The sequence below is a fragment of the Neophocaena asiaeorientalis genome, unplaced genomic scaffold (genome assembly GCF_003031525.2).
Source record: "Neophocaena asiaeorientalis asiaeorientalis breed wild unplaced genomic scaffold, Neophocaena_asiaeorientalis_V1.1 scaffold4, whole genome shotgun sequence".
Classification (NCBI taxonomy): domain Eukaryota; kingdom Metazoa; phylum Chordata; class Mammalia; order Artiodactyla; family Phocoenidae; genus Neophocaena; species Neophocaena asiaeorientalis.
The window spans coordinates 1,060,496-1,085,189 of record NW_020173682.1 but is presented as its reverse complement, the minus strand read 5'-3'; the positions used below and the strand labels follow the sequence as shown (position 1 = coordinate 1,085,189).

At 39.8% G+C, this 24,694-nt stretch overlaps 1 pseudogene; it reads right to left on the bottom strand.

The window, feature by feature from the left end:
* The window catches only part of LOC112402881 (small nuclear ribonucleoprotein Sm D1 pseudogene), a 42,695-nt pseudogene extending 23,313 nt beyond the window's left edge, over positions 1-19,382 (bottom strand).
* Between the last annotated feature and the right edge of the window lie 5,312 nt (positions 19,383-24,694).

Genomic DNA, 24,694 nt, shown 5'->3' with positions numbered 1-24,694 from the left:
CCCAGTAGGTAATCCAGAACTGGAACTCAGGAGATGGAACTTGCCTACAGATAGAGACCTTAAATTATCCCCATGGTTAAATTGTTGGATGTGGATGAGTTTATATGTGGGAGAAAGCATAGATAAGGGAGAGCAGAATTAATGAGGACTAATTTTGTAAATAGCCATAGTGAGTGAGCCAGGAGATTAAAAATAGAAATTGGAAAGGGGGAAACAATGAGGTAAAGGCAAGACTGCATTATTGTGTCATGGAAACCAACCAGGAGAGGAGTTTTGAAAGAAGAAGCTCAAGACAGAGATAATGAGCAGTCAGGATGTCATGAAATTGATGACGAAGCCATTGGTGACCTCTGCAGACCAATGATGGGGAGGGAAGCCAGATTTCAGGATGTTAAAGAGAATGGGGGATAAGGAATAGAAAACTGAGTTCTAAGATACTGGCAACAAACACAAGGAGAATAAAATGCTAGCTTGAAAATTCCAGACTTCTCTGGAGGCGCAGTGGTTAAGAATCTGCCTGCCAATGCAGGGGACACAGGTTTGAGCCCTGGTCCGGGGAGATACCACATGCCACGGAGCAACTAAGCCCGTGTGCCACAACTACTTAGCCTGCACTCTACAGTCCACGAGCCACAACAACTGAGCCCGCACGCCACAACTACTGAGGCCCGTGTGCCTAGAGCCCATGCTCCACAAGAGAAGCCACTGCAATGAGAAGCCTGCGCACTGCAAGGAAGAGTAACCCCCGCTCGCCGCAACTAGAGGAGGCCTGCACGCAGCAAGGAAGACCCAATGCAGTCAAAAATAAATAAAATAAATTTATTTAAAAAAACCCAGAAAATTCAAAATGGTCATGCTTTGCTTTTTTTTCCCCAAACCAAGGAAGACTTGAGTTTTTTTCAAAGCAGAAAAGAGAGCAGAAAGAATTGCTGTAGATATCGCCAAAGGGGGGCTCATAGCAGAAAGAGTGAAGATAGAGGGGATTCATTTGAGAAAGAATGTAAGGCACCTCTCCTCTGAAAATAAGCACAAGAGCGTAGATCTAGAGGGAAAAAAAATGAGTTTCAGGTGCATAAGGGTACGTTAGCTGTTAGAATGAGAGTGATATGGAGGACATGAAGAATGGTTTGAATAACCACTTGCTCTGTGTACACAGAGTTTAAAAATAATCCAATAAGAGAAGCGAGAACAACAATAAAAGCCTGGTTAAACACAGTGGCATGGCTTTTGAATGATAAACATTCAAAGAAACCACATCATTGTTCATAAACATTTACTGATTTAGCCTGTTACTACTTGCTCATTAATTCACTAAGATTGATGGAGATTAAATTGGGATAGTGAGCTACTGGAAAATTTTATTTCCTGATCCTACGCACTCACACTCAACGTGAGCCAAAGCCCTGGTTGTCAATGGTTACACCACTGTGATTCAGAAGAAAGCTGTTCCACATTAGTAAATTAGATTAAAAACACATTGTTACTTTCAACATTAGCAAAAGCCACATGGTATGTTGCAACAAAGCAGAGGATTAGGGATCATAAAATCTTTCCAAACTAAGCAAGCCTGTAGGAATGGTTAGGACTTACTCACTTGTACCTTGGGACTATGAGAATTGTTCTTACTTAAAAGGAAGAATTAATTCTGAGGAAAGAGAAGAAAGGCACTGCTTATCGGAGAGACCAGAAAGTGAGACATGGGTGAAGTAGAGATAGAGCTCTATTGGAGAAGCACGAGGGAAATCTGGTCAAAGTAATAATATGCTGACGAAAAGAGAAAAGCAATTCAAGAAGCAGGAAATCAGTGGCTGAGAGAGAGGCGAACGGGACAAGAACTAGAAATCCAACCATCATTATAAGGTGAAATGTAGGGCAGTTTTCCCACGTGCATTTTTCTCTTTATTAAATAGGGATTGAATTGGAATTTGAATGTAGCTTCTCGGAATAAATCTTGAAATGTGCCCAACCTCACTATCCCACTTACAGGTCAGCGTACTAATATTTCAGCAGCACACATTTGCCTTTACTTTAGGATTATTTCAAGCTGGGTCATTACAGAGGAGATTCTTCCTGTATTCCTGACTCCTTAATGTGACCCATCCCAGAGGGGATATGCGTCTGGACACGTGTAAACAAAGAAAACAACTTGAATCCGTTCTGCCTAGAGCCTAATGACATGAGATATATGTAGTTTGGATTATGGTAACAGCATGATCATTGGTGTCTAACCCTCCAACCACAGATAAGACCCCCAAGGGACCTTTATTCCCATAGCAATTTGACTAGTGTCACAGATATCAGTAGAGTACTTCTTAACAGAACATTACTATGAGGATTCCTTGCTGTCTGGGGACAAGGATGGGCAACTGGAGGGGCTGAAAACGTATCGCATGGAATCCACTTAACACTAGAAATCAGTTTCTGTTGAAAGCAACCTCACAAATGGCTCAGGATTTGAGCAGGCACTACACCAAGTAGAAAGTCATCAGGATGTCACTCAGACACATGGCAGGTAATACATTAGGAAAGACACCAGGCACAACTGCATGATGAACCCAGAGTGGATGATGGATCAAAAAGATACCTCAGGAGTGAAAATTTATGGACAGCCAAGAGGAAGGGGCTGGAATAATCCATGTGCTAATTGGTTAGAGTTAGAGATATCAGTATAAATGCATGTTTATCTGAATGTCTATACAAATTGTTACATATGGAAATATTCACAGATACGTGTATATACACGTTAGATTATACACATATATATCCTTGCTCTGTCATCTGAAGGTCCAGTAGCAATAAGAATACTCGTATCCAGATCTTGGTTTCTAATACTGTTTTCCAGTAAAAGGAACCAGGTGTCCTTGGTGAAATGGTTAATTCTAGGACTGGGGCAGCAAATATACAAAATGAGCCTGGAGTTCCAGAAAATAAGGAAATACTAAAAGGAAAAAAAGCCCTTAGTGACAGGGCATGCCAAAGGGACACAGGAGCCAGCTAAAGGCATTCCCAATAGCCAAAGCTAGACTAATTTGAGAAATAAATTAATTAATTAGGGCTTCCCTGGTGGCGCAGTGGTTGAGAGTCCGCCTGCCGATGCAGGGGACACGGGTTCGTTCCCCGGTCCGGGAGGATCCCACATGCCGCGGAGTGGCTGGGCCCGTGAGCCGTGGCCACTGAGCCTGCACGTCTGGAGCCTGTGCTCTGCAACGGGAGAGGCCACAACACTGAGAGGCCCGCGTACCGCAAAAAATAATAATAATTAATTAAACCCAAGGTATAAAATAAATACCGGTGAGTCCATATGAATACAAATAAATAATTAGGTCAAAGATATGTGAGGGGGAAACAAATCTCCCATGCAAAAACATTTCCAAATAATTTATGTAGATACATGATCCTCCTGGAGGGGAAGCACGACTCTCCGCCACTTAAATGTGGGCTGGGCATAGTGATTTCCTTCCGAAGACCATGCCGCATGGAGAAAGGGGTGGTAATGTTACAATGGGGAAACCTGAGAAACACGACATCAGCCAGGTATCAATCATTTGGGACACTATGTGAGGCTGGTAGAAACCGGCTGTGCTTTAACAGTTCACTGTAGGTTGTGGCTTCTAGTCAGTTTAACTATTTTGTAAGTTGTATATGCTTTAGCTTTCCGTTTATCAAAAAACATTTTACTGCAAAGATATTCATGTCACCACATTCCTATCTCCTTTCCTCGAAATATTGATTTACTAAACTTGTAGTGACAGTTTATCATTAAAAATAACGCATCCTGATTAAAAATCTTTGTAGATATTGAGAGGGAACAAAGGATTCAACCAATCCAGTTAATGGACAAATACCCTCCCTTGAAAGGCTTCCTCATCTAAAGGTGAATAAATAAAAATCATCACAGAGGCTTATGAAAACAATATGCAACATAAACAATAAAAATGAAGTTGCATAGATGATTATAAATTTAGAAGTGATTAACCACAAGAAAATCAGTAATTTTAAAAGTAATTTTGCTTTGTATTCTAAATAAAATTTAAGAAAACTTGGCATTTATGATATAATTAAAGTTAAAATGGTAATGTTTTAGAATGGGATAAAAAATGAAGTAGCCACATATGTCTATTTAAAATTAGAGTTAAATTTAACGTGTTAAAAGTTCATTCTAGCCACATTTGAAGTACTCAAAGCTACATGTAGCTTGTGGTTAACATTTTGGATAGTATAGATATAGTACAGTTTCATCATTGCAGAAAATTGTTTGGGAAAGACTGCCCTAGATCCAATTACCACTTTACAGGAAATACAAGGGACAGAAAAACAAGTTATGTGGCACTATGAAGAGGCAATTACCAAAGTTCATCACTTGAGAAATTCTACAGAATAAATGACTCATTCTTTTCAATAAATAAATGTCATTGAGAAAAATAAAGAAGGGAACATTGTAATATACGTTACAGAGATTTAGGAGACAAATCAACAAAATACAATCTATACAACTTGTTTAGATTCTTATACAAATTAAAGACATTTCTGAGACCACAGGCTATGTTTATCATGGGCTGTATTTTAGTTGATAGTAAGGAATTATAATAATTATGCATTTATTTTGGTGGAGTGACAATGGGATTGTGGTTAGGTTTTTAAAATACCTTAAATCTTAGAGCTAAGTTCTTATATATTTGTAAATAAATTGCAAAGATTTCTGGGATTTGTTTTCAAATACTCTAGTGATTGCCCTCCCCCCCACCCAACAGAAGTGGAGTAATAGATGAAGCAGTATTGGCAAAGTGTTTATGATTGTTGAAACTCAATGAGAATTTAAAACTCTTCTGATATTAAGTAAAAAAAGCAAGTTATATAACTATGTGCTGTGTGATCTCCATTTGCATATGTGGGTAGATGTAAAGGCTTGAGGAGTGTACATCAAAGTATTAACAGTGGCTGGTTTGGGAGTGATGGGATTATAAGTGATTTTTTTAAGCTCAAAAACTGTTATATATTTCCAGAATGAGTGTTTATTATTTTTTAAATAGAAAAAAAGGGATTGTAAATACCATATGTAATAAAGACAGAGCTTTTAAAAATAATACTTCTCTGCATTGGACAGGGAGACACCTGTGTTTAGCATCAAAGTTTCTGGACTGATAGCACTTCTGTACAGTATACAGAAAAGGCTATTGACCTAAAATTATAATTTAAAGAAACAGGAGGAGCTTCAAGATGGCTGAGGAATAAGATGTGGAGATCACCTTCCTCTCCACAGATACATCAGAAATACATCTACACGTGGAACAACTACAGAACACCTACTGAACGCTGGCAGAAGACCTCAGACCTCCCCAAAGGCAAGAAAGTCCCCACGTACCTGGGTAGGGCAAAAGAAAAAACAGAGACAAAAGAACAGGGATGGGACCTGCACCAGTGGGAGGGAGCTGTGAAGGAGGAAAGGTTTCCACACATTAGAAGCCCCTTCACGGGCGGAGACTGCGGGTGGCGGAAGGGGGAGCTTCGGTGCCGCAGAGGAGAGCGCAGCCACAGGGGTGTGGAGGGCAAAGTGGAGAGATTCCCGCACAGAGGATCGGTGCCGACAGGCACTCACCAGCCCGAGAGGCTTGTCTGCTCACCCGCCAAGGCGGACGGGGCTGGGAGCTCAGGCTCGGGCTTCGGTCGGAGCGCAGGGACAGGACTGGGGTTGGCGGCGTGAACACAGCCTGCAGGGGGTTAGTGCGCCACGGCTGGCCGGGAGGGAGTCCGGGGAAAAGTCTGGAGCTGCTGAAGAGGCAAGAGACTTTTTCTTCCCTCTTTGTTTCCTGGTGTGCGAGGAGAGGGGATTAACAGCGCCGCTTAAATGAGCTCCAGAGACGGGTGCGGGCTGCGGCTAACAGTGCGGACCCCAGAGACGGGCATGAGACGCTAAGGCTGCTGCTGCCGCCACCAAGAAGCCTGTGTGCGAGCACAGGTCACTATCCACAGCCCCCTTCCGGGGAACCTGTGCAGCCCGCCACTGCCAAAGGTCCCGGGATCCAGGGACAACTTCCCCAGGTGAATGCACGGCACGCCTCAGGCTGGTGCAACGTCACACTGGCCTCTGCTGCCGCAGGCCCGCCCCGCACTCCATGCCCCTCCCTCCCCCTGGCCTGAGTGAGCCAGAGCCCCCGAATCAGCGGCTTCTTTAACCCCGTCCTGTATGAGCGAAGAACAGGTGCCTCTGGCGACCTACACACAGAGGCGGGGCCAAATCCAAAGCTGAACCCCAGGAGCTGTGAGAACAAAGAAGAGAAAGGGAAATCCCTCCCAGCAGCCTCAGAAGCAGCAGATTAAAGCTCCACAATCAACTTGATGTACCTGCATCTGTGGAATACATGAATAGAAAATGAATCGTCCCAAATTGAGGAGGTGGGCTTCGAGAGCAATATTTATGATTTCTTCCCCTTTTCCTCTTTTTGTGAGTGTGTATGTGTATGCTTCTGTGTGAGATTTTGTCTATATACCTCTGCTTTTACCATTTGTCCTAGGGCTCTGTCTGTTTTTTTGTTTTGTTTTTTTTAGTATAGTTTTTAGCTCTTATTATCATTGGTGGATTTGTTTTTTGGTTTTGGTGGTCTCTCTTTCGATTATTTTTTTTATTACAGCAATTTTTTAAATAATTATTTTATTTTTTATTTTAATAACTTTATTTTATTTTATCTTCTTTCTTTTCTTTTTCCCTTTTATTTTGAGCCATATGGATGACAGGCTCTTGGTGCTCCAGCCAGGTGTCAGGGTTATGCCTTTGAGGTGGGAGAGCCAAGTTCAGGACACTGGTCCGCAAGAGACCTCCCAGCTCCATGTAATATCAAATGGCGAAAATCTCCCATAGATCTCCATTTCAATGCCAAGACGCAACTCCACTCAACGACCAGCAATTTACAGTGCAGGACACCCTATGCCAAACAACTAGCAAGACATGAACACAACCCCACCCATTAGCAGGGAGGCTAATAGGCAGTCTACCTGAAAAAGAATTCAGAATGATAGGGAAGATGATCCAAAATTTTGGAAATACAATGGAGAAAATACAAGAAACGTTTAACAGGGACTTTGAAGAACTAAAGTGCAAACAAACAGTGATGAACAACACAATAAATGAAATTAAAAATACTCTAGAAGGGTTCAATAGCAGAATAACTGAGGCAGAAGAACGGATAAGTGACCTGAAAAAAAAAATAGTGGAAATAACTACTGCAGAGCAGAATAAAGAACAAAGAATGAAAAGAATTGAGGACAGTCTCAGAGACCTCTGGGACAACATCAAATGCACCAACATTCAAATTATAGGGATCCCAGAGAAGAAGAGAAAAAGAGACTGAGAAAATATTTGAAGAGATTATAGTTGAAAAGTTCCCTAATATGAGAAATGAAATAGTTAATCAAGTCCAGGAAGCGCAGAGTCCCATACAGGATAAATCCAAGGAGAAACACACCAGTACACATAATAATCAAACTATCAAAATATAATACAAAGAAAATATATTAAAAGCAGCAAGGGAAAAACGACAAATTACATACAAGGGAATCCCCATAAGGTTAACAGCTGATCTTTCAGCAGAAACTCCACAAGCCAGAAGGGAGTGGCAGGACATACTTAAAGTGATGAAATGGAAAAACCTAAAACCAAGATTGCTCTACCCAGCAAGGATCTCATTCAGATTTGATGGAGAAATTGAAACCTTTACAGACAAGCAAAAGCTAAGAGAATTCAGCATCATCAAACCAGCTTTACAACGAATGGTAAAGGAACTTCTGTAGGCAGGAAACACAAGACAAGGAAAAGACCTACAACAACAAACCCAATACAGTTAAGTAAATGGTAATAGGAACATACATATCGATAACCACCATAAATGTAAATGGATTAAACGCTCCAACCAAAAGACATAGACTGGCTTAATGCATACAAAAACAAGACCCATATATCTGCTGTCTACAACAGACCCACTTCAGACCTAGGGACACATTCAGACTGAAAATGAGGGGATGGAAAAAGATATTCCATGCACATGGAAATCAGAAGAAAGCTGGAGTAGCAATTCTCCTGTCAGACAAATTAGACTTTAAAATGAAGACTATCACAAGAGACAAAGAAGGATGCTACATAATGATCAAGGGATCAATCCAAGAAGAAGATATAACAATTGTAAATATTTATGCACCCAGCATAGGAGCACCTCAATACATAAGGCAAATACTAACAGCCATAAAAGGGGAAATCGACAGGAGCACAATCATAGTAGGGGACTTTAACACCCCACTTTCACCAATGGACAAATCATCCAAAATGAAAATAAATAAGGAAACACAAGCTTTAAATGATACATTAAACAAGATGGACTTAATTGATATTTATAGGGCATTCCATCCAAAACCAAGAGAATACACTTTCTTCTCAAGTGCTCATGGAACATTCGGCAGGATGGATCATATCTTGGGTCACAAATCAAGCCTTGGTGAAATGGAAATAAAAACAAACATAAACAAACGGGACCTAATGAAACTTCAAAGCTTTTTCACAGCAAAGAAACCATAAACAAGACGAAAAGACAGCCCTCAGAATGGGAGAAAATATTTGCAAATGAAGCAACTGACAAAGGATTAATCTCTGAAATTTACAAGCAGCTCATGTAGCTCAATATCAAAAAAACAAACAACCCCATCCAAAAATGGACAGAAGAACTAAATGGACATTTCTCCAAAGAAGATATACCGATTGCCAATAAACACACGAAAGAATGCTCAACCTCATTAATCATTAGAGAAGTGCAACTCAAAATTACAATGAGGTATCACCTCACACCAGTCAGAATGGCCATCATCAATAAACCTACAAACAATAAATGCTGAAGAGGGTGTGGAGAAAAGGGAACCCTCTTGCACTGTTGGTGGGAATGTAAATTGATACAGCCACTGTGGAGAACAGTATGGAGGTTCCTTTAAAAACTAAAAATAGAACTACCATATGACCCAGCAATCCCACTATTGGGCATATACCCTGAGAAAACCATAATTCAAAAATAGTTATGTGCTGCAGTGTTCATTGCAGCTCTATTTACAATAGCCAGGACATGGAAGCAACCTAAGTATCCATCAACAGATGAATGGTTAAAGAAGATGTAGCACATATATACAATGGAATATTACTCAGCCATAAAAAGAAACGAAGTTGAGTTATTTGTAGTGAGGTGGATGGACCTAGATTCTGTCATACAGAGTGAAGTAAATCAGAAAGAGAAAAACAAATACCATATGCTAACACATATATATGGAATCTAAAAAACAAACAAAGAAAATTGTCATGAAGAACCTAGGGGTAGGATGGGAATAAAGATGCAGACCTACTAGAGAATGGACTTGAGGATACAGGAAGGGAGAAGGGTAAGCTGGGACAAAGTGAGAGGGTAGCATGGACACATATACAGTACCAAATGTAAAGTAGATAGCTAGTGGGAAGCAGCCGCATAGCACAGGGAATTCAGCTTGGTGCTTTGAGACCACCTGAAGGGGTGGGATAAGGAGGGTTGGAGGGCGGGAGATGCAAGAGGGAGGAGATATGGGGATATATGTATATGTATCACTGATTCACTTTTTTATAAAGCAGAAACTAACACACCATTGTAAAGCAATTATACTGCAATAAAGATGTTAAAAAAATAAAAAAATTAAGAAACAAAGCTCTAAGATTACACCCTTGCTGTATATTGTGTTTTATATTTCTTTCTTGATTAATTGTATGACTACAGAGAAGAGAAAATATGGGGCATGAAAATAGGAGCGATGAGAGAGACAACAGCTAAGCACAGTCTGTGTTTAATCTCTGTTCTTGTAAGCAGCACACTGTTTTATTTATCCAGCAGAGAAAGAGTAGTCTGTCTCTCAGATATTTCAAATTGGAGAAAAGTGATAGAGAAGAAAACTGTGTTAAAATGATTTTTCTATGGAATTCCCTGGTGATCCAGTAGGTAGGATTTGGTGCTTTCGCTGTCGTGGCCTGGGTTCAGTCCCTGGTCAGGGAACTGAGATCCCACAAGCTGTGTGGCATGGCTAAAAAAAAAGAAAAATTTGCCCACCATAAAAGAGGAAGCCTAGACATTATATCTTCATTTCTACACAGGAACATGTAGGACATGTGACATTTGTTTTAAATAGGCTAATGATACCAAGATCATGGATATGATCCCTGACTATATTTCATTCTTTTTAATGTGATGGTAAATGGGATTGTTTCCTTAATTTCTCTTTCCGATCTTTCGTTGCTGTATAGAAATGCAGCAGATTTCTGTGTATTAATTTTTTTTCCTGTGACTTTACCGAATTCATTGGTGAGCTATAGTAGTTTTTTGGTAGCATGTTGAGGATTTTCTATGTGTAGTATCATGTCATCTGCAGACAGTGATGGTTTTACTTCTTTCTTTTCAATTTGGATTCCTTTTATTTCTTTTTCTTCTCTCATTTCTGTGGATAAGATTTGCAAAGCCATGTTGAATAAAAGTGGCAAGAGTGGACATTCTTGTCTTGTTCCTGATCTTAGAGGTAATGCTTTCAGTTTTTTACTGTTGAGTATGATGTTAGCTGTGGGTTTGTCATATATGGCCTTTATTATGTTGAGGTATGTTCTCTCTAGGCCCACTTTTTGGAGAGGTTTTACCTTAAATGGATGTTGAATTTTATCAAAAGCTTTTCCTGCATCTATTGAGATGATTATTTGGTTTTCACTCCTCAATTTGTTAATGTGGTATATCATACTGATTGATTTGTAGATATTGAAAAATCCTTACATCCCTGGGATAAATCCCACATGATCATGGCATATGATCCTTTTAATGTATTGTTGGATTCAGTTTGCTAATATTTTGTGGAGGATTTTGTTTCTGTGTTCATCAATGATATTCACCTGTAATTTAGAGCTGCCATATGATCCTGCAATCCCAATCCTGGGCATATATCCAGAGAAAACCATAATTCAAAAAGATAAATGCACCCCAGTGTTCATAGCAGTGCTATTTACAATAGCCAAGACATGGAAGTAACCTAAATGTCCATCAACAGGTGAATAGATAAAGAAGATGTATATTTACACAATGGAATATTATTCAGCCATAAAAAAGAATAAAATAATACCATATGTAGCAACGTGGATAGACCTAGGGATTATCATACCAAATGAAATAAGTCAGACAGAGAAAGACAAATCATAGGATATCAGTAATATGTGGAATCTGAAAAAAAATGATACAAATGAACTTATATACAAAACAGAAATAGACCCACAGTCATAGGAAACAAACTTATGGTTACCAAAGTGGAAAGTGAGGGGAGAGATAAATTAGGAGTCTGGGATTAACATATACACACTACTATATATAAAATAGATAACCAGCAAGGACCTACTGTAGCATAGGGAACTATACTCAGTATTTTGTAATAACCTACGAGGAAAGAGAATCTGAAGAAATATGTATGTATAACTGAATCACTTTTCTGTATACCTAAACTAAAACTACATTGTAAATCAACTATACTTCAATTTCAAGAAAAGAACATTTGCTTTTGTAGAGGTTTTCAACATGTAGACTCCATTAAAGTGCAACTTTATAGTCTAAGCAAAGCAAGGAGCTAAGTTAATTATTAGTCTAGGCAAGTCAACAGGTTTAATTCTAAAAAATGTAACTTGGAGCTGATGTGTTTACACAAGTCCCCATATATGTGGATAGGTTACATTCTCTGCATCTAACCTAGTTATATAAATTAGGCTTCATAGATTATCTTGCTATTTTATTATTATTATTTTAATTCTGAGATCCCTCAAAATTTTTCTTATTAAATTTGAATCTAAATTATTTTTTAATTGAAGTATTAAAGGATTCATGCACCCCTCAGTAGGAGACTTTAACACTCCACTGACATCAATTTTCAATTTTTTTCCTTTATCTTTTTGTCTGCTCTCCTGATTGGGTGATTTCCATTAGTCTATATTCCAGCTAACTTATTCGTTCTTTTGCATTATTTAGTCTGCTATTCATTGCCTTATCTTGGTTTTTATCTCGGTAATTAAGTTGTCTAATTTTTTTTTTTTTTTTGCGGTACACGGGCCTCTCACTGTTGTGGCCTTTTCCGTTGTGAAGCACAGGCTCCAGATGCGCAGGCTCAGCGGCCATGGCTCACGGGCCTAGCTGCTCCGCGGCATGTGGGAACTTCCCAGACCGGGGCAGGAACCCGTGTCCCCTGCATCGGCAGGCAGACTCTCAACCACTGCGCCACCAGGGAAGCCCGAGTTGTCTAATTTTGATTTTTTCCTCTTTATTGTTTCTAGTTCCTTGTTACAGTGATCCGTATTTCTACCTATATTCCTGCTTAATTCCTTTAGCATTTGTATTACCTCCGTTTTGAACGCTGGTAGACTGGAGAGGTTTGTTTCATTGTTTGCTTGTTCTTTCAGGGCATTTATCTTGTTCTTGCAATTGGGAGTGGTTTCTCTGTTTTTCCATTTTACTTAAATTTCTCTGACTATGGATTTAGGAGAAATGGTTACCTACTGTGGTCTTGAAGGGCTGTTTTTATGTGGGAGCATCCCTGTGTAGACTGTGTGAGTCCAGTATATTTGGTGCGAGGGCTGTTTTCGGTATGGATGCCCGCCGTGTCTTTCCTTAACGTGTGCTGGTCGTTGTCCCCTTGATAGGGGATGTGTTTGGTACTGTGGTGACGAGAACCTGCAATGGATATTGGGTGAGCCCCCTCTTTGCTCTGTGGCTGTCACAGCCCTATCGGGGGCAGGGTCTGCTCTGCAGGTGTTGGATTAGAAGCCCCCCAGATCTGGTTCTAAGCTGGGATGTGAGGTAGGCGGGATTGGAGCGCTACCGCTGGGGAAGGAGCTACTGTGCATTCTTGCCCAGGTGCTGTCTGCCAGGGATGGGAACGTGGGATTCCACAATGCTGCTGGACACCTGGTATGGTGCCAAAAAACTCTTCCACTGCTGGAGCCACCCCTGGACCTGCCGCCACCGAGGGAGCCCTGATAATCAGCCCCACCCACGGTGGGTGCACACTCACGAAGCCCACCACACAGGGGCTGAGCCCCACTGTGAGCAGGCTGACATTGGGGCTGTTTTACAGCTCCCTCCCAGGAGTGCATTTCCTGTCCTGATTCCCTTTTTTCTTCTTTCTTTTCACCCTACCTGGTTATGTGGGGATCTTTCTTGCAGCTTTGGTTGTACATGAGATCTCCTCTCAGTTTTCAGTTGGTTTTCTGTGGGAATTGTTTCACATGTAGATGTATTTTTGATATGTTTATGAGGGAAGGTGAGCTCCATGTGCTTCTACTCTGCCATCTTGACCTCCCTCCAAATCAAAATTCTTTTAGTTTTTAAAAATATAGCAGAACGCTTCATGGTATCACCACAAACAACATAATTTGAGGGCCTAAAAATCTCTTTCAGTCATTTCAAAAGGTTTTAATGGGGACTTATTTCTTGATAAATTTGACATTCTGAAATAGAAATTATTTTTAACATTTCTCCTGAGTCTCAAGTGGTGTAATGTCAGGTCACCATTCAGGGGACTGTGTGGTCAAACCATCAATCAGGTTGTTATGGAGACCTGCAGGACCAATTTTAAAAATAACTTTTTTCAACAATAATCTACTCTCATGCATCCCAGACCAGGAGTGAGTTAATTAATGTCTTAAAGATTTCCTTTTTCAATCATAACAGCAAGAAGTATGCAAAATTTTCCTTGTACCCTAGTGCCATCACATATATGAGCAACTAGATGACTGCTTTAGTTTGGAGTTGAGTATCTCCACCTTGGGTAATGTGTAGACATTAATGAGGAGAGGAGACAATTTAAAAATATTTCCCAGAGTTGAGCCTGGAATTTCATGGAAAAAGACATAACTAAAGTCTCATTACTTCTGGAATGAATGTGCTTGATTATAAGACTTTTCATTTTTTCACAAATTCTTGGAGGTTGAACTAAATCATTAATGCATATTACCTGGCAGATAAATTGCTTTTTTTGTTTCAATTCTGAGTAGGATTTGAAAAATAAGTTCACAGTTGAGGTTGGACTACCTTCTGCTTTTTAATTGAAAGCTTTAATTTTCTTTAAAATTCTATAATTTGGTTGCATGGTAAAAAGAAATTGAATAAGATTTAATTATTCCTTGATTACTCATGCTAATTAAGACCCACCTTCACAAATTCTTTGATTTAAGATGCTTTCTATGGAATCAAACAGCTTCTTTCCTTTTTAGTTAAGCCATCAAAAAAAGTTGGGTGATGCTTACATATCTAGCAACTTTTAACATCCGAACTATTTATGACTAGTAAGATGAAGACTTATGAAAGAAAGCAGTTCATTAAGCATGAACTCACCGGGGTTGAAATGCAAGTGTTTTGTTGTTACTGATAACCCAGCCTTCATAATAATACAGTAAAATTCCTTTCTGTTGCTTGTTGACTGTAGACTCCCAAGGAAACCACCAGAAAAAACCTATTGATCAAGCAGAACTAAGTTTGTCCCACCTAATGTAGTGAGAAAGAATAGATGTCTGAGTGCATAAATGGATAGATATTGGGTTGGCCAAAAGGTTTGTTCGCTTTTTTCCATAAGATGGCTCTAGTAGCACTTAGTTGTCTTTAACTTCATTCAAAACAATTTGGGGGCTTCCCTGGTGGCTCAGTGGTTGAGAGTCCGCCTGCCAATGCAGGGGACACGGGTTCGTGCCTCGGTCCGGGAAGATCCCACATGCCGCAGAGCGGCTGGGCCCGTGAACCATGGCCGCTGGACCTGTGCGTCTGGGGCCTGTGCTCCATAACGGGAGAGGCCACAACAGTGAGAGACCCGCGTACCACAAAACAAGCAAACAATTTTGTTAGATTGTATGTGACAGCTGTCATATCAGCGTGCATTTTGAAAAAGTCTTATCGTGGAATGTTACTCAGCCATAAAAAAAAATGAAATTGAGTTAATTTGTAGTGAGGTGGATGGACCTAGAGGCTGTCTCACAGAGTGAAGTAAGTCAGAAAGAGAAAAACAAATACCGTATGCTAACACATATATATGGAATCTTAAAAAAAAAAAAGGTTCTGCTGAACCTAGGGGCAGGACAGGAATAATGGCACAGATGTAGAGAATGGACTTGAGGACACGGGGAGGGGGAAGGGTAACCTGGGAAGAAGTGAGAGAGTGGCATGGACATATATACACTACCAAACGTAAAATAGATAGCTAGTGGGAAGCAGCCGCATAGCACAGGGAGATCAACTCGGTGCTTTGTTTCCACCTAGAGGGATGGGATACAGAGGGTGGGAGGGAGACGCAAGAGAGAGGAGATATGGGGTTATATGTATACATATAGCTGGTTCACTTTGTTATACAGCAGAAACTAACACAACATTGTAAAGCAATTATACTCCAATAAAGGTGTTTAAAAGATTTTTTTAATTTAAAAAATTTAAAAAAGACATCCAAATTGGTGAATTTTTGTGTAGCCATTTTAATATTGAAAATGGAAGAAAAAAGCAACATTTTTGGCATATTATGATTTATTATTTCAAGAAAGGTAAAAATGCAACCAAAATGCAAAAAGAGATTTGTGCAGTATATGGAGAAGGTGCTGTGACTGACCGAACGTGTCAAAAGTGGTTTGTGAAGTTTCACGCTGGAGATTTCTTGCTGGATGATGCTCCATGGTCAGGTGGACGAGTTGAAGTTGAAAACGATCAAATCAAGACATTAATTGAGAACAATCAATGTTATACTACGCGGGAGATAACCAACATACTCAAAATATCCATATCAAGTGTTGAAAATCATTTGCACCGGCTTGGTTATGTTAATCGCTTTGACGTTTGGGTTCCACGTAAGTTAAGCAGAAAAAAACCTTCTCGACCGTATTTCCGTGTGTGATTCTCTACTTGAACGATTCTCTACAAAACGAAAACATTCCTTTTTGAAAACAAATTGTGACGAGCAATGAAAAATGGATACTGTACAAAAACGTGGAGCAGAAGATATCGTAGGGCAAGCGAAATGAACCACCACCAACCACACCAAAGGCCGGTCTTCATCCAAAGAAGGTGATGTTGTATATATGGTGGGATTGGAAGGGAGTCCTCTATTATGAGCTCCTTCTGGAAAACCAAACGATTAATTAATCGTTTGATTTTCAACAAACGATTTTCAAAATCCAACAAGTACTGCTCCCAATTAGACCAACTGAAAGCAGCACTCGACAAAAGGCGTCCAGAATTAGACAACAGAAAACACATAATTTTCCATCAGGATATTTCAAGACCATATCTTTCTTTGATGACCAGGCAAAAACTGTTACAGCTTAGCTGGGAAGTTCTGATTCATCTACCGCATTCACCAGACATTGCACCTTCGGATTTCCATTTATTTAGGTCTTTACAAAATTCTCTTAATGGAAAAGATTTCAGTTCCTTGGAAAACTGTAAAAGGCACCCGGAACAGTTCTTTGCTCAAAAAGATAAAAAGTTTTGGGAAGATGGAATCATGAAGTTGCCTGAAAAACGGCAGATGGTAGTGGGACAAAAGGGTGAATACGTTGTCCAGTAAAGTTCTTGGTGAAAATGAAAAATGTGTCTTTTATTTTTACTTAAAAAGTGAAGGCACTTTTGGCCAACCAGTTGATAGATAGATAGATAGATAGATGGAAGGAAGGAAGGAACTGTCCCAGTAGTGCATAATATGTAGGAAGTCAGGAAAAAATACATGGTTTGGAGGATTGAGCTCAAGTGAATGAAGACAGGTTTTTCAAAATACGGAAGTTACAGGATTGGACACATTTGTGACATAAATACCTAGGATTTGTGGATACAGCAAGATAAGTATCCATAGCAAGTCTGGATAAGTAAACTGCCTTCTGAAAAGTGAGCTGTTTGCTCAAGTGTGCGATCTGTTGTCGCAGTAGGGAGAGCAGTTCGCCCACAGAAGCAAACTGTTAGCCTGGATAAATCGGTTGGCAAGACGTTTTTGTAGCAAACAGTACAGTAATATGTTGATTTAAGGTTTTATCTTCCTGGAATAAACTGTCAAATCATGTTGACACCGATGGCCCCAATTCTTAGTCCCAAAACGATAAACTGTGTTGATACAGGTTGTATCAATACTCACCTGAACCTGTTTTGCCTTATATCAGGCTGTTCTCGGTAACACTCCTTAACAGACCCTAAAATTAAGAGGTGGTGAATGTGTACTAATGTTTAAGTCTGAGTCTTAGTTCAAATTGCCCCGGTTTGTTTAACTTTTCTCCTACAGAAGAGCAGAAAAGCTAATGATACCTTGGAACTCTAAGACTTTTGACTGTCTGCTGATCCCAGCTGTCAGCCTGCTGTTTCATTAACATGAAGTTTAGTGGGACATATATTTTATGCCATATAACATCACAGCCAAAATGGAACACGGAAATACCTGGGCAGATGTTTAGCCTCATAGGGAGGAACTTCATGGGATGCCAGCTTGAGTGAAACTGGAGTTCAGTCACTCCATTCTAATGATTCTAGAGAAAACAGGAAAACGGTTGGAGAAGGCAGAGGGAATTGCGGGGTTTGGACACCCGTGGCTTGAAAAATAGCCTGAAACTGAATTTTCTTCATTCATGACTTAACAAGGCTATTTAAGGGAATCCTTACAAGTAGAGGTGAAATTGTAACGCAAAGTATGAACTGTTTAAGACAAAAAGAATACAACTAGTCCTAGTCTCTTGAATACCATACTGGACTGTAGAGAGAAGATTTTCCATTTTAAGCAACTTTGCAGGCACTTGAAGGCACTGGTTTATTCCTTTCATATCGGCAGGTCTTTTACTAGCATGGTACTTCACCCTGGCCCCCAATTCCCAAAAGTTGTTCCATCCAAAAGTTACTATTTATTCTCCACCAGAAGTAGAGTTGCTCACCTGCTATTTCTAAAACTGCTATTAATAGAGCCCCCAAAGCACTCCTGTCTGCTGAACAAATCACAGAAATAGTAACATACTGCAATCTGCTATGGAAACATGTCAGTTAAAATAATGGATCTTTAGTTGCAAATCGTTATCACAGTTTGACTTTACAGTGAATGGATGAAGTATGGTAAGGGTAAAGGAAGGGCAATGACAAAGAAAATCATACTAAATGATTTCAGAATTGAATGGTTTTCTTAGAGGATGCAGGTTACTGTGGAGTTGAGACTGACTTGATGGGTAGTAACTCTTAGGACTGACAAGGAAACCTGGAAATTCTAAAGCTTCTTAGTATTTTTTTTTCTTTTTCTTTTTCTTTTTTTGCGGTACGCGGGCCTCTCGCTGTTGTGGCCTCTCCCGTTGCGGAGCACAGGCTCCGGACGCGCAGGCTCAGCGGCCATGGCTCACGGGCCCAGCCGCTCCGCGGCATGTGGGATCTTCCCGGACCGGGGCACGAACCTGCATCCCCTACATCGGCAGGCGGACTCTCAACCACTGCGCCACCAGGGAAGCCCTATTTTTTTCCTTTTTTAAATAAATATATAGAAGTACAACGAACAAACGTTTACGTATGTTAGGTGTAAGTGTAGATATGGATCATGTGGGATCTTCCCGGACCGGGGCACGAACCTGCATCCCCTACATCGGCAGGCGGACTCTCAACCACTGCGCCACCAGGGAAGCCCTATTTTTTTCTTTTTAAAATAAATATATAGAAGTACAACGAACAAACGTTTATGTATGTTAGGTGTAAGTGTAGATATGGATCAAAGTTCACAAAACAAATATGTCAGTGTCACCTGCACCCAGTAAAGTCAAAGAAAAGTAAGTGACCTTCAAGCCCTCAGCTTCCTCCCCTCCATTCCCCAAAACCCCAAATGTATTTCTGTCTTCTATTGCCATTAATGATTGCTTCTTGCTTTTCTGTTTCCTGTGTACAGAGTCGTATCATACTTACTCTTTTGTGCCTGGTTTGTTTTGCTCAGTATTACATCTGGTGAGACTTCTCTATATTGTCATTTATAGTTGTAGTGTATTCTTTCTCATTGTTGTGTAGTGTCGCATCTTGTGACTCTACCACAATGTACCCATTCAACTGCTGATGGACATTTGAGTGGTTTATAGTGTTTGGCTATTAGAAAATCAGGCCGCTATGAAAATTCCAATACATGCCTTTTGTTGAACAAATACATACTCTTCTCTGTTGGGTATTTTGCTAGAAGTCAAAGTGGCGTCTCATGGGGGCACGTGCACAGACCTTCAGTAGATTCTGCCAGTAGCCTTCCAATCTGACCGTGCCAGTTTACTCTCCTACCAATAGAATATGAAGTTCCGGTTGCTTCATATCCTTACAAATACCTGGTATTTTCTGTCCTTTCTTCATATCGCCTTGTTTTTATATATAATGTCTGCAATCATGTCTAGAATTTTAGCCTTCCCTTCACACACATAGTTAGGATACATAGTTCTTGAAGACCTCATGCGGTCAAGGGCCTCTAAGTCAAACAGAGGGAGCCACATATAGTGGTGGGACAGTGTCAAAATTCTATAGTGTAAAAGTAGGTAACTTCCAGGAGGCTAAGCCTTTTCTCCTTGTCACGAAACTGAATATTCCCGTTACAGAATTTTGGTCATGATGTATGAGCAAAAATTATTATCTTAAATTTATGAAAAAGGAAGTTTATGTCCAGAGGCTAACTGTAAAAGACCATTGCCTTTAAACTCAAGCACATATGTGCATCCACGGTGTTTCCCACAAGGCTATATTGCTTTTTTGTTATGGGATTATGTGCATAAACTTTTAAGTGGTAACATCCTAGATTAGCTCCGCTCAGTATTTCTTTTGTTTCATTTGTTCATCTTTACGTCTCTCATTTAGTTATTCATCAATTTGTTTAATTCTTCATTATCTGACTTCCCCCCGGAATACACTTCATAAGGGGTGAAAATGTGTCTTACTTATTCATGTTTCTATATCCAGAACCTTGATCTATCTCTGGCACAGAGTAGGTACTCAATAAACATTTTGGTGGGAAAGAATGAATGACCACTAACAAGAGTTTCGTGAGCAAGGATGAAGAATGATGTAGTTTTTAAATTATTAAAATGAAAGCTTTTGGGCTTCCCTGGTGGCGCAGTGGTTAAGAATCCGCCTGCCAATGCAGGGGACACGGGTTTGAGCCCTGGTCCGGGAAGATCCCACATGCCGCGGAGCTACTGAGCCTGCATGCCTAGAGCCCGTGCTCCGCAACAAGAGAAGCCACTGCAATGAGAAGCCCACGCACCACAACCAAGAGTAGCTCCCGCTCGCTACAACTAGACAACTAGAGAAAGCCCGTGAGCAGCAACGAAGACCCAATGCGGCCAAAAATAAAATAAATAAGTAAATTTAAAAGAAAAAGAAAACTTTTTTTATTTAAAGCAACTTAATCTCATGGGAACTAGCTTACGTTTAACAATTTAAGACTATTCCCTTTATGGCAACATTTTGCAAGTCCATAGCCAAAACACGTCTGTAGCCAGTCTCGCGAAAAGTTGGAAAAGCTGGCACTTCAAGACTGAGGAAGGTAGGCAGAATTACAAGAGCAAATTCTCAGTGTTCTTTCCTGTCTTATTGCAAGTTATGATATTTCCTATTTCTTGTGTCTTAAGTAATTCATCTGTACTATTTAAGTATCTAATACTGTCTTCTAGTCATGGGGAAAGCTAGTATTTTGATCCATAAAGCAGCTGCTACCTTTTGTCACTGTTTTTAATTCCTATGAGTACTAAGTTTAGATATAAAATGCCGAAGTATTATTGCATGCATTTTCATTTACAGTTATACGACTGTGAGACTTAAAGAAGTCAGGTAATGTATCCATCTATTTCCAGGTATTTAAAGACTCCAGACACATAGCTCTCTACTAAATTCTTAAAATTTCCATGAAATGAAATAAAATAACATTAGTTATTTTATACTTCTTTTGGTATCACACTGAAGTCTCAAACCCCTAAGCTTTACCAACCTTCTTTATGCCTTATCCTTTCTTGTGATATTATAGTTTGAGTTTATTCCTAGCTCAGAAAAACGCTTTCCCTTTTGAGTTTTCAGAAATCAAATGGCCTTTCTTTTCCTTGTTGCTCTGTGCAGAGGCCGCTCTCTGACGCAAAGGCACACTGCCCTGTCTCGTAGGGTTATGCTGGTTGCATCTCTAATTTGCATGGTAACTAATGTAAAGGTGGATGCTGCTGTTTGCACCCACAAGAATAGCAAATGTAGAGGTGTTGGAAACACTGTCATAGTTGTCGGAGGACGTCTCCGTCAGCATTTTTCAGAAGAAGGTAACAGCAGGAGGTTTTTATAATGTAACTTTAATTATAATGGCCAGACACCCTGGCATTGGCTGAGGATCTGTTCAGGTTACACCTGCCAAGAATAATTTGAAATGCCTCAAGACATGTGTCTCATAAGTGGTGTCACTCCCTACAGGTGCTAGCCAGCAGTTCTTTCTTTTTTTCCCCCTGTCCCTGGTTTCTGTTCACTCTTGGTCTGGCTACTCAAATACATAGAAACTTGAAGGAAAATGAAGAGCCGTAATCAATGAGGTGAGATTAACAAGGCACTCAGCAAAACCACCACCTCTGTGACACAGCTAAATACCTCCGGTTTTCAAGCTGTGGTTTGGAAATCTAAATTTAAAAAACACAAACAAAATGGGTCATTTCTCACCTTCCAGTATTATTTGTGGAGCTTTATATTTTGAACGTGACCTTCAAAAAGACAGATCATGAAACCTCTGCAACCAACCAGCAGATGGCAATATATAGGCTTCCCTGAGGCTTTCTGATTGTTCCATAGCAGAGGCTGTTAAATTTGTAATTTAGTTTGGCCAGGGAAGTTCAGGGGTAAAGAAATATTTAAACCAAAGTAAAGCAAGCAAATTTTATCTATTTTATAATTTTTTGCAGCTAATTTTATATTTTCTCTAATCCTTAGGGATTATATTTTAGATAATCATCACCAGGATTTCTAGTTCTCTATTTTTAGCCTAACTCCTTGGAATGCAGTTGACTAGAAAGTTAAACTGGGGCGTCTTTAAGCACTTTGAGCAGATTACCATATTTAGGGCTTTGTTAACAACAACAAACATTTAAGACATTGTTAAACTTCCGGATAAATTTATTTCATACACTCCCTGACACTCGCATAATCTACTTGTCTGTAAAACATTTCCAAAGGAGATTTTCAAAATATTGCAGAAGTTTACACTGATATTCTGGTAAGAGGAATAAATGGTTGTCTGTTGCAAGAGATGGGTTATTTCAGTGGAAGCATTAATGAAAGCAAATGTCTATGCTGCCAGGCAACGGAAAGGCTAAACACCGATCTTCACTCTTCAAACTCACTGTCTAATCACAAAAAATGAGAAGAGTTACAGGATCTCCTCTTCTCTTCACTGAACACTGAAGGCACCTGTCCATAATTAGATAGGGGGTGGGGAGGAAACTGACAAACTTCATTACCCTAAGTTGGTAATTCTCACGCTAGTCTGCCTCAGAACAGGAAATGGAAAGTGTTGAGCCGGATGCTGGACATCCTACACCTATTTCTTTAATGGAATTATGATCTGCTAATATTAATTATCAGCCAGTACAGGAAATCTAATACAAAGCATTATTATAGCGTTGTTTTTCTCCTAATATATTTGCTGATTCATGAACACCAGGGAAGCGAGGGGATATTGGAATCAGTGGCAGACGAATGATGGATGAATCATAAATTGGATTGTGTGTTGGTTTATTTAATTAGTTTGTTAGAGTTCTGGAAACATCTAGGCACTGTGTAAAATTAATATATGCAAGAATATTTAGCTGTCCAATTAGGAAAACATAAATTAGTCATATCATGTATGCTGTAAAAAACCACAACTGTCAAAAGAAATTAAACAAATGAAGGGCTAGTAAAAATAAATGTTTGGCATGTGTTCTGAATGCCCTGCTGCACATGAAGGCAGTGAAGAAGACTGAGTTGTTTTTTTCTAATTAATTTATTTGTCTTTATTATTTTTGGCTGTGTCGGTTCTTCGTTGCTGCACGCGGGCTTTCTCTAGTTGCAGCAAGCATGCGCTCCTCTGTTGTGGTGAGCGCAGTCTTCTCACTGCGGTGGCCTCTCTTGTTGCGGACACGGGCTCTAGGTGTGTGGGCTTCAGTAGTTGTGGCTTGCGAGCTCTAGAGCGCAAGCTCAGTAGTTGTGGCGCACGGGCTTAGTTGCTCTGAGGCATGTGGGATCTTCTCAGACCAGGGATGGAACCACAGCACCACCAGGGAAGCCCAGCCTGAGTTTATTAAGAAGGCAACTTCTTCCAAATGATCTTGGTTATCTGGAAGAGTCAACTTCACCTATCTCTTTTTTATTTAGTTACTTATGTACTGACTGGCTGATTGGCTGATGACTGTCAGGTGGTCTTTCCAATAGCAGAATTTATGAAATTTCTGATTTTCTTTTATACCTAAAATTTTATCACAGAACTAGAAAAACCATTAGAACATATCCCTTTCTTCCATACTTATTGTTTTAGAAGATAATTCTACTTGGGTTGATCACTTGTTTCGTACCTGTCTGCCTTGAAGATCTTAACCCACTGGTTGAACACGGATCACCATTGTATGAGCAGTAACTGTAGTTAAAAGAAAACTTAATTCCCCTTAGAATCTACTTTATCATGAGCTCTATGGATTCTGAAACGTGCTTTTCCCATCCAATAGTCAAAATTATTTTCTTAGTCTTTTCACTTTATCAATAAATCATTGAACATAAAAAATTACAGACTCTGGCCTGAAAGAAAAGAATAAGTTAATTCGGTGACTTATGTAGCAAGTTTAGGATTTAGCTGTTTTAAATCCAATAGGCTTGTGATAATTATCAGTTAATATTAAAAATGAAGTGACTATCCCTCAGTCAAAAAAGGCTTTAGATTTTAACACAATCTTTGTTTCCAGTTATCTCTGAAACCTAAATAAGTAATTGTGAATTCTCATTTGCGAATCTAGGATCATATGATTTTCTGAGGCCTAGAAATATCTGTTACTGGTTGTACCACCCAGTCGATAGAATTTGTGTATAAAGCAGAACAGGTGCTGACTATTCAGAAAACTAGGTGAACTCACTGCAAGTTTCTGGCAGAGGAACAACAAGAAACCAGTGAATTAAATGAAAACATTGTCAGGCATTTATGAGCCCTTTGAAAGCACACACACACACACACACACACACACACACACACGAATGGCTAAAAACACGCAGGCTATTCTAGTTATCCAATAACAGTATTGAGGGCAGAATTTAGTCCTGTGGACAGCTCAGGAAAATCTCATCTGAATCCCTAACTACCAGCCCACCTAACTGCAAAGCCAGCAGTAGATAGCTTTATTTTCATTTACCTAAATGTTTAGCTATTTCTTTGCTCTTTCTGTGCATTCTTTTTTGCATTTCAGATCTTGCTTCTGGAATTTCTGAGGTACATCCTTTAGCAGTTCCATTAAATAAGGTTTATTGGTAGTGAGTCTGCTTTTGTCTGCCTGAAGTATCTTTATTCAGCTTTGCTCTGGGTTGATAGTTTAGCTGGAACAGAATTCTTTTTTCTTTTTTACTTACTTGACACATTTATATTGCCATGTGATTGCCATTGTAGCATTAGCTAACACCTCTATTGC